This window comes from Gallinula chloropus, assembly GCF_964237585.1.
Source record: "Gallinula chloropus genome assembly, chromosome: 1".
NCBI lineage: Eukaryota > Metazoa > Chordata > Aves > Gruiformes > Rallidae > Gallinula > Gallinula chloropus.
Window position 1 is genome coordinate 145,180,106 of NC_140085.1, and position 17,145 is coordinate 145,197,250.

Genomic DNA, 17,145 nt, shown 5'->3' on the forward strand with positions numbered 1-17,145 from the left:
TGCCACTGCCTCTAGCAATACGTGTCAAATGAAGTTGTGTATTTACATGTATTAATCGTGCTTGCTCAGCAAATATTTAACCTCAGGCTGTTGACTCACTCTTGAGAGTGAAAAAGAATTTTTGGTGTTTCTGCAAAATCTGTTGCTATTGGTAGAAAAGAAAGTCCCCAGGGTGAACTATCAGAACCCAAACACTTCTGTAAGCCTTGAAAACCACACAGAGTGGAGCTTATTTCCATTCAGATATAATAATGCTGAGCTGGTCTGTTGTTATTGCATAAGACAATTAACCACATCCTCCCCCAGAAAAAACAATAGAGATGTCTTTCCTTATTAAGGTGACTTTGGGCCCTGGGAGGTATTAAGCCAGTCAACTTTTCTCTTGAAGAAAACAGTGTTCTTTATTGATTCTTGGTCAGCAAACCCCATGAAACATGGAATTACCAAAGAAACCTCTCCAAGCAGTTGTGACACTGTTTTGCTATTCTTCTGGCACGGTCTGACAGGTGCTTATTCCCTGTCTACACTAGTTTGGACTGTCCTGCTTCTTCTGCCTGCCCACATGTTCTCCAAGGCTGCTCTTTCTATTGTACCTCCACAGCCCCACACCTGTGAAACCTGGCCAAGAACCAAACCAGGTGAAAAATGACTGCTTTTCTTGTTTCTCTTGGCCAGTTAGTTCTTAGGAAGATCTGTTTTCTGAACTGTCTGGCATCTAGGAATGTAAAATGTTTTTTTCTATCACAGGAGAGGCAGGAAAAGCAAGGAGAATGATTAGGATGGCATGAAAAGCACTGCTGCTGGAGCACAGCATTGTTAGGCTTAATGAGGTATCTGATGGTCTGTGTTCTTGTGGCTATATCATCTCTAGCACTCAAGTAAGGTCCTTTGGAGCCCCCTCTGCAGTTTGCTGTACCATGCCAGTAATATACTGAGATGATGTCTCTCTTCTCTGACCACATGTTTGGGTTTTAAGGATTTCTTCTATTCATTGCATCTGATGGACTTCCAGTTGCCCTGATCAAGGGGTTGAGCAAAAAAGGCCATATCCCACAGGAAGCAGCATGGTCTGAGATGCCAGGTTCTGATGAGAGGTATTTTCTGCAAACAGTGTGACTTTTCTTGTGTTTTTACCCATTCCTTTAGCAAGCTTCAGCAAAACTTTATTGCTGGCCATCCAGTACATTAAAGAGAAAAGATGATGCATCTTCAGAAGAGAGATAGCAGCCCTGTGTAACTCCTTGCCTGAGGAAACTGCAGAAGTAGGAAATCCATACTGGGAGATTTGGAAGACAGATCAAATAGGAGGTGAATAAACAGATAAAACATGACAGGCTGAGGAAATTCCTGGTGCTTATAGCAACTGGAGGCTAGGAGAGTATTGAGGCAAAGTTATGGTGTATGTTGGATGTGATCTTATTCTTTATTTTTCTTAATAGTTCATGTTGTCATGTTCCTATGATTTGAACTATAAAAGCAATACAAGGATGGAGCTATTCCATCAAAGTTTGCTACCACCACTGTTGACAAGCCTTCTTTCGTTTCTTTTTTTTTTTTCCATGCCATTTATTGATAAATTCATTCAATAAATGTCAAATCTTGGAAGGAATAATCTTGTCTGAATTGTAAACTCTTTTGTCTGTCACCTCCTGTTCCTTCTTGTCAACAGGGTTTGTTGTTGCTGTGGTGCATTACTTTGCCTCAACAGGATCCACAGTTGCTTTTATCCTTCTGAGAATTTGCCATTTTGCTGTGATTTCAGTAATCCCAACTAGATGTTTGTTGATTCAATATCTGGTATTTACATTGTTTGTTGCAGTAAATGCATTCTTAGTCATTTGAAGCTTTAATGAACCACTTGAAGGGACCCTGTTGGTGAAAGCCACCTGGAAACATTTTGCTAGAGCAGGTTTTACTTCTTTTGCCGTCACTGGTCTTAGACTTGAAGCATAAATATTTATTTTGTCTTGATGCAGATGACATTTTTACTGGTTCCTATTGCATTTTGGCTGAAACTTCTGGGTGCTTCTTTTTTCTCATTAATTTTGACAAAATTTCAGTCATAAGAAGTTAGGTCCTTCTTTCCAGACATTTTTTGACTCAAATGGCCAAAACAAAAAAAGAAACCCATGGAGGTAGTAATAGTCAAGTACAAATGAGCACATCTTGTGTAATTCAGTCATTTCTGAAACTTCATAATAAACTACTCCAGAAAGACAGCACAAGAATAGAATATTCTGAATAAGAATAATAACTCAAGGACTTCAATATCTCCCTACTATTTTTCAAAGGATATATAATGTAGTAACTGCTTTACAGATGTTTCCTTCATTGGTTTATCAGCCACAGAGTTGCTGTTCTACTTATGACTACTTTAAAACTGTGTCTTTCCATCCTTTAGCATATGAATTCATAGAAAAAAGAGTGCTTCTGCTGGTGATGGGGGGAGAGATTAAACTGTTTTTCTGGTCCTGCCATTTCTACTGAACTTTTAAAATTCCAACGTTGTGGCTACCCAGAGGTCAGATCTGACACCTGAGGTTTTGCTGGGGCAGAAAACCAACCTGATAGAAAATTCATGCAGACTTTACAGTATCAACAAGGTCTGTAGCAGGAGGAAAGTCTGTGGAAAGGGGCCTCCACAAAAGCACTGCAATTCAGGCAACTTCTGGTTGCCTGAGAAAATTAGAATAAATTGTTTTGCATGGACATAGTATTACTTCTGTGATATCCTGCAGAGCTAGAAATGTGAGTGCCTATCTGCAATGTCTGCCCAAAGACACCTCCCAAAGGGAAAGAGATGGCCTGATCCAGCCAGTGGCAGAAGGTGAGGACGTCTAAGAGTTTCAGAGGGTTCTCTACTCCCTAAATTGGATACTCTTGTCCTTGGTGTTGACACTAGGGAGAACTAACAGGAAATGCTTATCCACCCCCAGTCATGATGTAAGCTCGTTATCTGTCTTCTGAGAATAGATGCTAACAGAGCAGAAACGGTCCCGGTGACATAAAAATATCAGAATGTATGATGTGCCCCCGCTCAGTGCTTCATTCTCATGCTAGCTTTGTGGTTAGAGCACTCATCAGGAAACTGGTGACCTCTCTTGCCCTGAAGAAGATGATCCTTCTACTCCTCCTAGGATGCTTCCTGTTTCTTCTTAGCCACCTGGGCCAACTTGTACCTGGTAGTACAGTTTTGCTTGTTGAAAGCAAATGTGAGGGAGCCCCCCAAGGGCCTAGAGCCAAATTCAGTCTTGGCTGTTCTCTGTCTTCCCCATGATTTATAAACCCCAGCATGTAGCATCCCAGTTTCTGTGGGCAGGGTGGGGAATTCTTCTGGATAAGTGTTGTGACTGAAAGCCTTGTCTGGGCATTGTGGATTGTTCTCTGACTGACTTATAAATGATTTTACATTGGAGACAAATCCTGGTCCTTTTCAGAGTGTGGGGTTCTGAGTGTGTGAGGTGGGTTGACCCTCACTGGAGGCTAGATGACCACCAAAACCGCTCTGTTGCATGCCTGACCACCCTCTCTTCTCCATGCTGAATACCAGGAAAGAATTCTCCTGCTAGTCCCCAGTGTCTTTAAAGTAAGAACACAGAAATCTTATTACTGCCTGGATGTGCACTGCCTGACCCCATTACCTCCACGTCACCCATCTGTCCTATCACATCCACAGCAGTGTGGGTATGTCTGCACAGGGGCTGCTGACGCAATACAGTCGGTCAGGGAGCATCCTTGGCTTGGTGGCGTAGCTGATGACTAGTGTGTTACATAGTGTGCACTCATGTGATGTCACCTGAGGATGTCAGACTATTTATCTAAGACACAAGGTCGTAAGTGAGTTAATCAGTAGCCTGGACACAGGCTGTAACACTCACTCACGTGCAGTTACCTGAACGAACCATACAGGATGGCTGGCACTGGCTTGGGAGTCCACTACATGGTGCACGCTGACTCTATGGAGTCAATCGAACATGAGAGCTTACATGCCATGATTTGTGAGTCTTTGCAGGGTGGATATTCACAGAACTCATATTCTTTTCTTAAATATTTTTTTAATAATTTTTGTTACTTCTACTTCTCTATTAGGGGTGTTTATGTGCCCTGACAGATACCAACATGCCCGCATCAGGTAATAGAACTAAGCATCCTTGAATTCTTCTTTTAGTCCTACTTGTTTCAGTTGCTCTTCTGTAAAGACGAAGGAGGTGGAATGTGGTTTATCTTTGGCAATAAGGTGCAGTTTCCCCAGAAGTGGAGATGGCCAGGAGGGCCCAAATCAGCTGGTATGCAAGTTTTTCCCCAAATTCCCCACTCTAGTACAAATGGAGTCTGCAGTTGATGTGGTGACCCTGTCAAGCCTTGTCATGTGTCTACAGTCTAGACCTTATCTCTGTGGAACACTGTTTGTGGTGCATTTCAATGGCAATTTGCAGCAGAGAGAGGTTTCATTCCCTATTGTGCTCACAGAGCGCGGAGTGACCAGTTGAAATGAAGGGGGAGTGATGGTTAGTGAGGCCGTACCCAAGGCAGAAGAGCGTGGCTCCAGAAGCATAGCTCATGTGCTGCTGAGCAGGACACCCATGGGCCTAACTTGGTGAGGTTTCAACAGAGCCTCAGTGCACACTGAAGTGTGCCAGGAAGTCTGTTTCCCCAAAGGACTTTGAGGCTTCAGTGAAATTGGGATTTGTAAAAGTAAACCATCTCTTGGCATAAAATTATTTGTTTCTGTGCTTAGAAATGCAAAAACTCGCTATCTTACATTTATTCTCAGTGCTAGGAATTAATTTTTCTATATATCTACATTTCTCTCTATTTCTGAGCCACAAAGAATGGAAATTTGTTATTGTGAGCTTTCCCCTCCCCCTATCCAGCACGGTTTTGAACTCCAGAGCAAGAACAAAGGAAAGGAGGGGAACAAGCCTTTTTGTAAAGCATAACTTGAGACCTCAGGGCACCAGATCTCCAGGCTCTGCAGGAATTCCTGGTGAAACCAGGGTAAGAAAAATATCTCTTTTGGCTCTCAGCAGAATTATTCAGCACAGCACTTGTGAGATGAAATGAACTGACACTCCCCCCCCCCAAAAAAAAAAAAAGAAAAAAAGAATTTAAACTCAAGAATTACTTCCACTTTTGTGTTTCTTGTGTTTTCCTGTTAACATAAGAACATAAAAACTATCACACCAGTACACACAATCTCCACCACCCTCTGCTTCCAGGTCCCAGGGAGTCTGCTCTGGCAGGGGGGTTGGAACTGATGATCTCTTGAGGTCCCTCCCAACCCCTACAATTCTGTGATTCTGTCTTTATCCTGTTACAAACAAAAAGCACAACCCAGCAAAAACTGATGGATGCACTCTGCCAGTGTCAATCACAGAGGATGGACATTCTCAAATTCATGTAGCTTATCCAAAAGCATCTTAAATGGTGAAGAATGTATCTCTCCTTCCTAAATTTGAATCATGGCTTTTGAAACTATCTGTCAATTTACTTTTGATCAGTTCATGTGGCAATTAATTTCTGTTTTTATTTATGTGAAGAGTACTGTTCTCTGCTTTAACCATGAGCTCGATTATTTCCCTAATTCTTTCATTGTGAGAGGTGCTGAAAAATTGTTCCCCATGTAATTTTTCCTAGGTCTGGAAGTCCTTCCTTTTCTCAGCTGCAGAATACCAGTCAGTTTGGTTTATCCTTGTAGGAAAAGCCCTCTGTACCTCCGGTATTCTTACTGCTCTTTTCAGTAACTTTTTTCATGCTGTTATAACCTTTTGGTCACTGGTGACCAGAGTTACATCCAGTGCTCAAGATAAGGATATGTTGCATCAGTATAGCAACATTTCCTGTTTTGTTCTCTGTTCTTTTGTTAATAACTCCTTGCAATATATTCGTCCTCTTGGCAGCTCCTGAACAACAGACTGTTTCCAGAGAAGAACCAAAATGACCCCAAGATTTCCTTCCCAGGTAGTGAAAGCTGATTACTTTCTATGTATTGGTAAGATCATTTCTCTGTGAATAGTGCTTTGTGTAGATCAACTTCTGACAATACCAAACCAAATAAAGCTGAAGGACACCTGATCTCATGAAAATTTATCCACTATCCATAAGAAATCATTCTGCTTCTGAACTGACTGACGGAGTGGTCAGTGTTTCGATTGGTTTTACAGGATCGTGAACTTCCAACATTTGGGTCCTAGAGCCTCAGTCCTGGACTAGTGTTAGTATGGCTGTTAGGCTCCAGTGTGTGATGAGGCTGTGATTTGATGAGATGTACCTGCTTATGTCATACAATGCACAGCATGCTCTTCACTGCTATCATGTGGAAGGCATTGAGCAAGTTCACCTCTGTAGGCTAGACAAAAAAGTCTAGGAAGCTTGGCCTCTGGTCATGGACTCTGACCTCTCAAATTTGTGAAGTATCCCTGGTGAAGACTGCTTGGGATTGCTACAGGTCATAGTTACATATAGGTGCTTTTCTGTGTAGAATCCTATGGAAATGAGGAGTTTGACCTGGAGGTGCATAGGAAGGTGAGCAATTGATACACCAAGACTGTGTTATGCAGTAGGAGTACATATGGTGACCATGGATGAGAGCAAATTGCTCATTTTAGATTGATGGGAAAAGAAGCACTCCTGTAACTGCTCATCTCCCAAGAAGACTTGCAGGAAATCATGTGGAGAGCTGCAAGAAAGTTCTACATATAAAGAGGAGTTTTGATTAGTGAGGGGACAGGAAAAAAAAAAGTCTTGAGTATACATATTTTCATGATGAAAGAACAGTGCCTGAAACCTCAGGTGACAAGTGCTGAAATGAACTCTGTGTGCCATTCGTTGTCTTTACAGTTTACCGAGATCAGAAACTGTATTTCCAAAATTTCTTGAGGCTGGCCAAACTGGATGCATACTGTTCTACAATAAGCAGCTCAGGTGCTGACATACTTAATCCTAGATTCCATGTAACTAGCTCTTGGGAGCCAGGACCAGAGAAGGTTCTCATGCAGGTCTTCCTGCATTGACAGATGCACTAAGGTCTGAGGATTAGGTGCCCTAAACATTTTTGAAGTCTAACAGGGCACTCCTTGGGATCTAGACATCTGTCTGCTTCAACTAGGAAAAATAAAAAAATTTGGGTGACACATTTCCTTTTCATAGCAAAAATTAAGAAGTTCTAGTTTTTGTGGAAAGATTTGGGTTTTTTCCCAAACTATTTTAAACTTTTAGGGAATGCAAGTCTCAAGTTGCAGCCAGATCTGAGATAATTATCACAGAAAATGTTCTTCTAAAAACCCAGCTCACAACCTATAGACTAAAGAAGTAATTTTCTTTAATAACCGTATTATCAATAAGAACATTAATATTTCCCACATATGAATAATTTTTAGAATTAAACCTCTGGTCCTGCATGCTGTCAGTATGTCATGACCCTCTTTTATCAGTTACACATTAGCTTCCAGTAATTCACGTACATTAAGGAACACACAAGCTATTTAGTAAAAAGTCTTTAAGAAAAATATCCTTTGGCAGCAAATTATCTTCTGTGACTTTCTGGAGAATCCCAATTTGGTTTATTTGTGTAAATTAATAAGAAATGTGCCTTTTGCATCTGAGTTATGATTTCCAGAATACCACGTATTTATAGAAGTTTCTTCCTAAGAAGTTGTGTAGAAAAAACTCCTTATTCTCAGGGAAGAGCTCAGATATGAACAACAATGGTGTGCTGAATAGCCTTCTGTTTCCACAGTGATGGGAAATAGAGCGGGTGCTGCACAGGAGGAGGTTAGTTTCCTTTGTACTCTGAGGGGAAGGTTGGCTGTAAGAGCCTGGGTCTTCTTGAATTAGTCTGTGCTGATGCACCAAGCAACAACCACTGGGAACTGATGGCCTTTGACTTAAAATTTGGAAGATTTCCCTTAGACACATCTTGTCTGTGCCCTGAAGTTATTTGAACGCAGGAGGGCTGGTTTATTCAGGTTTTCTTTTGTGGATAAACTTTGGATAAGTTTCTAGCCCAAAGGTAGTTGCCTGCTCTGACTCACATCTCTCCAGCATCCATGGACAGGAACACCTGTGGGCATGGAAGATCATGGGGACTCAGCAGTGTATTTTCATTTCCATAAGAGCAACAGATGTACTGCACTGTTCCCCTCTCTGGTGGGCTTTGTGGTCTCCCTGCAGGGATCCTGCCGCCAGCCCGGTGACATTCAGAACAGCTGCTGTTATTTTTGCTCTGTCTGGCTGTATCCAGCCTCTGTGGGATGGCAACCCAGCTGCTCTCATTTTGGGGCAAGGCTGGAGGCAGAGAAATTGAGAACTTTTTAAAAAAGAGAATTTGTTTTTAAGATACAGAGGCTTCGGTGGTGACATTAAGATTATTTTCTGAATATCATCTTTGGCCTGGCAAGCATGGCTGTCATTGTTAAGTACTTCTATAAACTGCTGGTGATCAAATAACTTCCCAGGTAACAAATCAATGGTAAATTGAACAGCATATTGACACATTGAAAGAGGAAGATATAATTCTTGTTACTTTTGCCAATTCCTTCCTTCAAGATACTCTCACCTCCATTTTGCATTTTTTTAACTTTAAAACACAGCTGAAAACCTGGTAAGAGACTTAAAAAGCTCTGCCTTGGTGGGATGAAGGAGGAGTATGATAAAAACACTGATGGATTTGTAACACTTAAATTCTTATTATTCCTTTTCTGTCACTGTGGGTGTTCTCACCGACGGTTATGTGGGGCCTTGCCATGCCAGGGGCCCACCAAGCTTCTCTATCACTCCTCCTCCTCAACAGAACATAGGGAGGAAATACTATAAAAAGCTTATAGGTTGAGATAAAGACAGGGAGATTGCTCATCAGTTGCTGTCAAGGGCAAATCCGGCTCAGCTTGGGGAAATTAATTTAGTTTATTGACAACTAATAACAGACTAAGATAGTGAGCAATAAAAAAAAAAAGCTAAAATCATTTTTTCCCCACCTCTCCCTTCTTCCCAGGCTCACTTTCACTCACAAGTCTTCTACCTCCTCCCCTGTGAGCAGTGCAGGGGGACTGGAGAATGGGGTTGTGGCCAGGTCATAACACTTTTTTTCTGATGCTCCTTCTTTCTCATGCTCTTCTGCTGCTGCAGTGTGAGGTCCTTCCCATGAGACACAATCCTTCACAAACTTCTTCAATGTGGGCTTTTCCCATGGGCTGCAGTTCTTCATGAACTGCTCCAGTGTGGGTCCTTTACATGGGGTGCAGCCTTCAGACTACTCCAGCACGGGTGCACCACAGGCCACAGGTCGTGCCAAGACCTGCTTCAAAGTGGGATCTCCATGGGCTACAGCTTCCTTCAGGGCACATCGACCTGCTCCGGTATGGGGTCCTCCATGGGCTGCAGGTAGATATCTAGTCCACTATGGACCTCCATGGGGTGCAGGACAGTGTGCCTCACCAGGTCTTATCCATGGACTGCAGGGGAATCTCTGCTCCGGCACATGGAGCACCTCCTCTCCCTCCTTCTTCACTGACCTTGGTGTCTGCATGGTTGTTTCTCTCACACTGTCTCACTCCTCCCTCACAGTTGCTGTGCAGCAGTTTTTGCCCTTTGTTAAAAATTTTAACAAAGAGGTGCCACCAGCATCACTGACAGGCTCAGCTTTGGCCAGCAGTGAGTCTGAAACTGGCTCTGTCCAACATGGGGCAGCTTCTGGTGTCTCCTCACAGAAGCCACCCCTGCACCCCCAAGTCTTGCCAACAAACCAAGTACATGCTGGTTAGGCATGTATGCCCCAACAGTGTCTTCTTGGGACAGCTGTCTCAAGCTTGCCAATTAAAGGAACCAGCAGAGATATTTGGGGGCCAGCCCATTCATCTTTATAGCCATGTGGGTGGTAATAGGACTGCTTCATTAATGCTAAAGACCAGGGGCAACTCTTGCCTTGGAGGAAGAGGAGTCCATCCCCATCAGAATACTATAACCCTTGAAAAACCCTTTCTAATTTCTCTTTTGTACAAAGCATGGATTGTCTATAGTAGACACAAGGAAGGCACCACGAGGAACAGGAAGGATGCTGTAAACTTAGTAGGGTGGATCCCCAGCAGCTAAGCCCATTAGACCTACCCTGGGTATGGACACACCCAACAAGAGCTTCCCCTGCCATTCAGTCATTTGCTAACTCCACCAGGGCTCCCTAGCTCAGTCTCAACAAGTGAATGGTTCCCTGACAGGGTCACTTCTGACCAGATGACCCCTACTGTGTGCAATGGCAGTCTGCAAGCAGGGTGCAAAAATATATGCAGCAATTATTGCCTGGCTAATTGAGGCAGGTATTAGGCAGCCAGAACTAATATGTTAGTAGACTAAGCATATTTCTTGAACCAGAGTGAACCCTGATGCTGCTGAGTTGCTGCTTTCCTATCTCTGCTCGTTATCTCAGGATTTTATCTTTTTTCGTGTCATCATTTTTCTTCTTGAACACTTAAACTCCTAACTCTTGCGATCTCAAGAACTTCATTCTATCTGGGTTTTCACATTTTGTATCTAGCATAGCTTTAACTGGCATACTTTTCGCAGCTCAGGAGTAAATTTGCCAACACAACTTGAATTAAGTTCATGCAGCCATACTGCGCCAAAACCAGCCGAATCTCTGGGCCGTCGACTCTGAGTGTTGGTAAGGACTTGTGGTGCCAACTTACAGCATCTTGATGCCAGTACCAGATTTTTTCTTTAAGGTCTAACGCCTAGTAGCAGCTCTCCTAAGTTCCCAGCAAACTCTTCCAGGGCTACACTACCTTCCCTGTTAAAAGATTTTCCCTGCTGCCTAACTGTTCTCTGTTTCAGTTCAAGTCCATTACTTCTTGATGTCTTTACACAGCAAACAGCTGCTTCTCTTGCTTGCTGGGGTCCTATGTGTACAGGCTGCCCTGGCACTGTGATGCATCAAACTCCTCAAAGAAATTTCCTGACATGTTTCTGTAAGAACATTTTCTGATAGACTTATCAAGTAGGAATTTTTGTAGAAGCTGGGGCCAAAAGTTACAGGGCATTCAGCATTAACTGTAGCTTCTTACAAAAGCTGCAGAATGGCTTTTGCTCGGCCTGAAGCTATCTCCCTTAGCAAGGAGCTCAGTTTCCCTCCTGCATAATGATCTGGGAAGAACCTGGGCATGGGGAATGGACTACAAGATGAAGGCCTCTTCTGAGGTGTGGAGCAACACAATGAACACCTTTGATCTAAGTTTCAGTGGACTTCTATGACAGAAGAACTTACTCTGTACCCAAGCAATGGAAGGTATCTTCACCTGACTACATTAACCTGTCTGTAGAGTAAACTGACATGTTGTGGTGAGAGGACACTGGATTCAGGTGGTTACTCCAGACTTGTTGCCCGAGTCTCTAGCACCAGGAAATGAGGAAGGCCTTGATTCTGATGAAACCGTGTGAGCCTGAGCAGGGAGGGATTTATGAGCTTTTCAAGACAGTGATCTGAGCTGACACTGAGCAGCTGACCAAAGTGCTGTGAGACTGCATTGCTGCAGGTGGATTATTATTTTTTTTTCCAGCTCTTTTGCATGTTCTGTGTCATACAGGAAGTGCAACACCTAAACCACTTCAAACACAACGCTATACCAAGAACTGGGGAAAGCATGGGTGTGACATCACTAAGAATTTTGCATACTGCTGTATAATCAGCTACATATTTGTGTATTGGTGTGGAGCTGCTGCATGCTGACAGCACAGTCCCAGGAGCACTGAAAGTCGTAACTCTGCCAGGGAAAAACGAGTTTGAACAACCACAGGATAAAACCTTATTGTTTATTATCAAAATCTCTTTAGGGGTTATTTTATTGTGATGCAAAAAGCTGATTTGTCCCCTGGAGCTTGACTAATTTGGTACTGAAATTATGCCTTTAGACTGTCTGCTGCACAGGAAGGGGATAGTTTGGGACTTTTGGTTTGGTGGATTCAGGGTTAGTGCTGATGCTGGGAAGGTTGCTTAGCAGTCTTGACCAGTGCTCTCTAAAATGTCTTTCACATGTTTGGTGGCCCATCTGGCCTCCTGAATACCTGGTCTTGGGGGTCACTGTAGAGTGGATCATATCCTACCAATACTGAAAGTGGCCCTACAGGAAAGCTGGATAGGGGCTGTTCACCAGAGAGTGTAGTGATAGGACAAGGGGTAATGGCTTTAAGCTGAAAGAGGGTAGGTTTAGATTAGATGGTAGGAAGAAATCCTTCCCTGTGAGGGTGGTGAGACCCTGGCCCAGGTTGCCCAGAGAAGCTGTGTCTGCCCCCTCCCTGGGGGTGTTTAAGTCCAGGTTGGATGGGGCTTTCGGCAACATGGTCTAGTGAGGGGTGTCCCTGCCCATGGCAGGGGGTTGGAATTAGATGGACCTTGAGGTCCCTTCCAACCCAAACCAGTCTGTGGTTTTATGATTCTGTCCGCTGCTGCAGTGACTTCTCCCTCTAGCCCTTTCTCTCCCGAAGTTACTTCTGGATTTCCTGTGGGACTCCTTTCCCCCACAGACCTGGCTTAGCTGCTGATGTAGCAGCCTTTTTTTACCATCTCAGCTTCAGTGAAGGAGTTTCCATCACTAAAGGAGATTCCTGTTGCTCCAGTGGCTTTTAGAGCCGTTGTCGGGGAGCTGCTGCCTGAGTGGACGAGGCAGAACCGTGGCTTGTTCTTATTTCGAACAAACCCTGTTTGAAAGCCCCCTCTGCCGGCGCTCCCCAGAGGCTTGAGGAAGCCGGTAAGCAGCCAGCAGACTTGCTGCAGTATAACCATGCTGAAACAGAACACTTCGTGATCAGCGGAAACCCTATCCTACTGGTAAAAGTTATCTGATTAATTTGAACTATGAGATGTCATCTCTGGTGGGTCCGTAAGGCCACTACAGTAATTTGCATGCTCTGCCCTGTTGGGTGGGAGTGTCTCAAAATGCAGCTGTATATCTTGCTTCTACAGATATGAATTGCATGAGCCAGTTAAAAAGAGTTCCCAGCTACATCTGGTACGAGCTGCAGCAGAGAAATCAGTGCGAAGGACCCGGCCCCAGAGAGCAAGCCACTTCTTTCTGAGTTTTCCAGAGGGTAGGTCAAACTTTTATATTATCATGTAACTGAAGTATTTTATCAAAAGTTTATTGCAGTTCACTTTTCTGCTTCTTCATCTCAAGGAAAAAAAAAAAAAGATGATTAAGGTGGAAGGTGTGCTTCTACCTTAATCAAATAGACAAATAATTTTGGGACCAACATAAAGATTTACCTTATAAGGAATGAAGTGTATTCAGAAACGGATCTGCCCTTGGTTTTCTGGCAGATATTTTTACTAATTGTTCAAAAATGCAGATAATATTTACTGTGCAATGGATTTTTTCAGAGCTTAGATATTGATGTACTTTGTTGCTTCAAAATGTTTTGTAAGACTAATGTGTATATCAATTCTAGCATTTCCATACTTTAATACTGTAATTCCTACATTTTACACTTACAGCTGTAACTAGCATTACAGCTATGTGCATGATAGTTCTGGAATAAGTTCAGTGACTGTTATTTTATTAGCCCATTTTCAGTCAGAATGTGTTTCAAGTTTGATGAAAGAATAAAAATAACTCTCAGAAGGAGAATGAATAAATTCTATATCTTAGTCCTCAAAACCAGAGGAAGAACATATCCGTGCGGCTTCTTGTTAATTGCCAGCCTTCCATTTCTAGGGCTGCGGCAGCACTGTCAATGAGGGACTCACTCAATGAGGGACTCACTGGTATGTCCAATAGTGACATCAGTTGTGGCCAACTAGATACACACAAATGAAACAATAAATGAGAAAGAACCTGTTTTCAGATGTTTCCCTCAAATCTAGTCTATGAAACCGATTTATCCTAAAAATCCATCACTTCGCTTTGTCTTCATGCTGAATTATCTGCTTTCCTAAACAAAATCACTCTAAAAAGTAGTAGAACAGTTAGTGTAACTGCTGGTATACCTCACTAGGGACAAATAACTTTTGCAGAACAGAACCAAACACTCGGAGGGAAAAGGATCCCGACAGAGAAGGAATGTTCTGAATGTATTTTTATGTGTCTATATTTACCCAAATAATGTTATGATAATAAATTTTATTTATTATTCAGCTTAGCTGATTCTTAGGGTCTGTTTGGAGATTTCACTGCAGAGCCTCAGTCGATACAGGTGCCTCCAATCTGTATGCACTATCACTGCTGCAGCTAGTGTTTGGCAAGTCACACTTGCTTATGTGTATGCATTTTCCATGCTGCTGGCATTCAGCATCTGACAGGGCAGTGCTCTGGGAGGCTACATAAATATTCTTCAGAGGGATTCACCTTCCCTTGCTATACTGCTAGCTCTGTCTATGTATATACCCTGTTGCAGTCCTGGACATGTCCATCAGTCTGTCTCTGGAACAAGCAAGCCATTCCAATTGTATGTGGGTACCAGTTTAAAGTGAGCTTGTAAAACTGGCCATCTGGCTGGACAGAAGGACCTTAGGAAGCAAAGGTCTCCTCTGCATAAGCCAATGTAAGTAGCAAAAAGTCACGAGTATTTGGGGATGGTGAATTATTGGGAATGATCAATAATGGCTCCTGTGAGTGCTAAGTGATAAAAGTAATTTCTGTGGGAAAAAAGCAAGTGGGATGTAGGTTAACCCAAGCTAGGAACACAAGCTTTGAACCAGAAGGATGAGATACAGTAACAGGTAGTGAAAGACAGTTATCTAGAGTGGAAATTAGTGCAGAGAATGAAGAGGTGTTTTAGAGCAAATCTATGTCAAAACAAGGCTCAGTGAAACCAAGTCGAGGAAAATCATTTCTCAGAAAGATTAAACCTAGATTGCAGTGTTTCAGTATTACCAAGAGAGACAGAAATGGAATGGGTAGGTATCTCATAGGTTGTGGAATTCAGGTGCCCGCTGCAGTATGCCAGAGAAACTTTCACCACTTGCTGCTGATGTGTTGTGCAGGACAAGGAGACATCAGGTGTCTCTCAAATGTTGCTCATATCAGCTGAATAGTGCACTGGTTTCCAACTATGTGCAGGGCGTTTGCCCTTTTCTTTCTCAGGAGAATATAGTCATAAGTCCCCATATAATTTTTCAGCTGTGGTCAAAGTAGACCTCATCTGATGAATGAAGTCAGAAGAGTTGATGGCAAATACAAATCTGTTTAGGTCCTGAATTGAGGTCTCAGACTGTAATGATAGGGACATGCGAAACTCCGCTCCTCATTCTCTCCTGTCAATGCAGTTTGCTCCCTGATACTGTCAGAAATAAGTTCTAGGAAGAAGCTCTAAAGGATCATAGAATCATAGAATTGTTGGGGTTGGAAGGAACCTCGAGAGATCATCAGGTGCAACCCCCCTGCCAAAGCAGCTCCCTAGGACGTATCACTCAGATAGGATGAACGGTTACAAATGTTTTGCTGTGTTGATGCTGTGAATTTTGTTGTGTGCTGTTTTGCTCTGTATCTTTCTTCTCTGGGGGCCTACCCTGCTGCAGATTACTCCTGTACCTTCTTCTGGGCCAGCTCACTCATTTATTCCTTCCAGGGCAAAACTCCTGATGTTTGTCATGCTGAAAAGTAACTTCTAAAAATAAGTTATCTTGGCCTAAGTTTTCCTTAAAATTAAAGCGGTCAATAGGCTGTGTGTGGTTGTACATGGTGCTTTTCTTCAGCTCCAATGGAAGTTAGAAGCTCCTCAGGCACATTGCTTCTTGGAGCGCCTTGCTTTCCATTAAAAGGCATGGCATCAGCCTTGCAGTGATATTGATACTGGAATGATTTTGGTCTAAGCCTCATATTCTCTGTGATTTTTGAGTATCTCTGCAAAATATCTACAGTGACATTCTCAGGCTTTTCCTCTTCCAAAACTAAGTTTTGTTATTATTTTAAGAGTTGAAGAATAAGTGTCTTGATGTTATTACACTTTCTAAAAAACAAACTTTCCATATCAATACAAAGCCGATGACATTTATGAAAGCTCAAAATTGAGTTTATTATGAAATTCAGACTTGGCAAAAATGTAGGTCTTGATAAGGTCTGTCAGTGTTTGTTTAGTCTGGAAGTCTTTGGCACTGAAATAAAATTCCTTGCAGAAAATGTGACGACAGTACTTACTCTGTACTTTTCTTACCTATTTTTCATTACTCTTCTTGTGTCCACTATCTGCAAGATGGCTTGTAATTTGTTTCTAACTTGATTTCTCTTGAAAACTTATCTGCTATCTGTAGTACTATGGGACTGCTTCCTTCTCGTAGACAATAGTGGAACCCACCGCTCTGTGATCTGCAACGAAGGACACCATTCAAGCAAAGGGTTTATTAGTGGTAAGTAGAATGTAAGCATAGCATGTAGTATAGCTGGATGATGATGATGATGATGATGATGATGATGATGATGATGATTATAGTCTGCTGTGTCCTGAGATACTCCAGGTTAGGTCAAAGCAATGTCCAGTTCCTTTAATAAAGGGGTTTGCTGGAGAGGGCCCTAGTGGCACTGTGAGGTGGGAATTACAGCAGACACGTATCAATTAGACACTGATGAAAACATCAGTGAGGCAGAGGATCTGCCCTACTGCTGCTGATACACGAGTATATGTTCCTTTGCCTGCCTTTCCAACCCATTTCTTCAGCCATCCGTCAGGTAAGAACTGCTGGTGGCACTCCCCTGGTTTTGTTCTTACTGCTAAACACTCAGTTAGAGGAGCTGGCACTGAATATGCTCCACTTCCACAGAAAAATAAAAAAAACCCTTGTAGTGCACCTAAGCAGTTGATTAGATGTAAAGCTTAATTCACAGCCAGGGTATATATTTTCAAATGGAGGGGCTATCTTTTCTCTAAATCACGGTATAATTTTTCCACAGTTGACTATGAAGAGAATGCCAACATACATTTATCTTCCTTAAAAATAAAGCAATCAGCCAAGTAGAGGCTTCTGCTGGGGGGCCACCGTGGCCAAGTAATTCCCCCACCTCCATTAAACTAGGTCATAACTAGTTTCAGTGGAACATCAACATTGATTAGAGAACAAAGAGCATCACCTCAAAGCTGCAAAACAACTGCTAGAGTCATGTGCACTCACACACACACACACACACACACACAAACACGCTGTACAGAGCAGGTCCCATGATGCAGTTT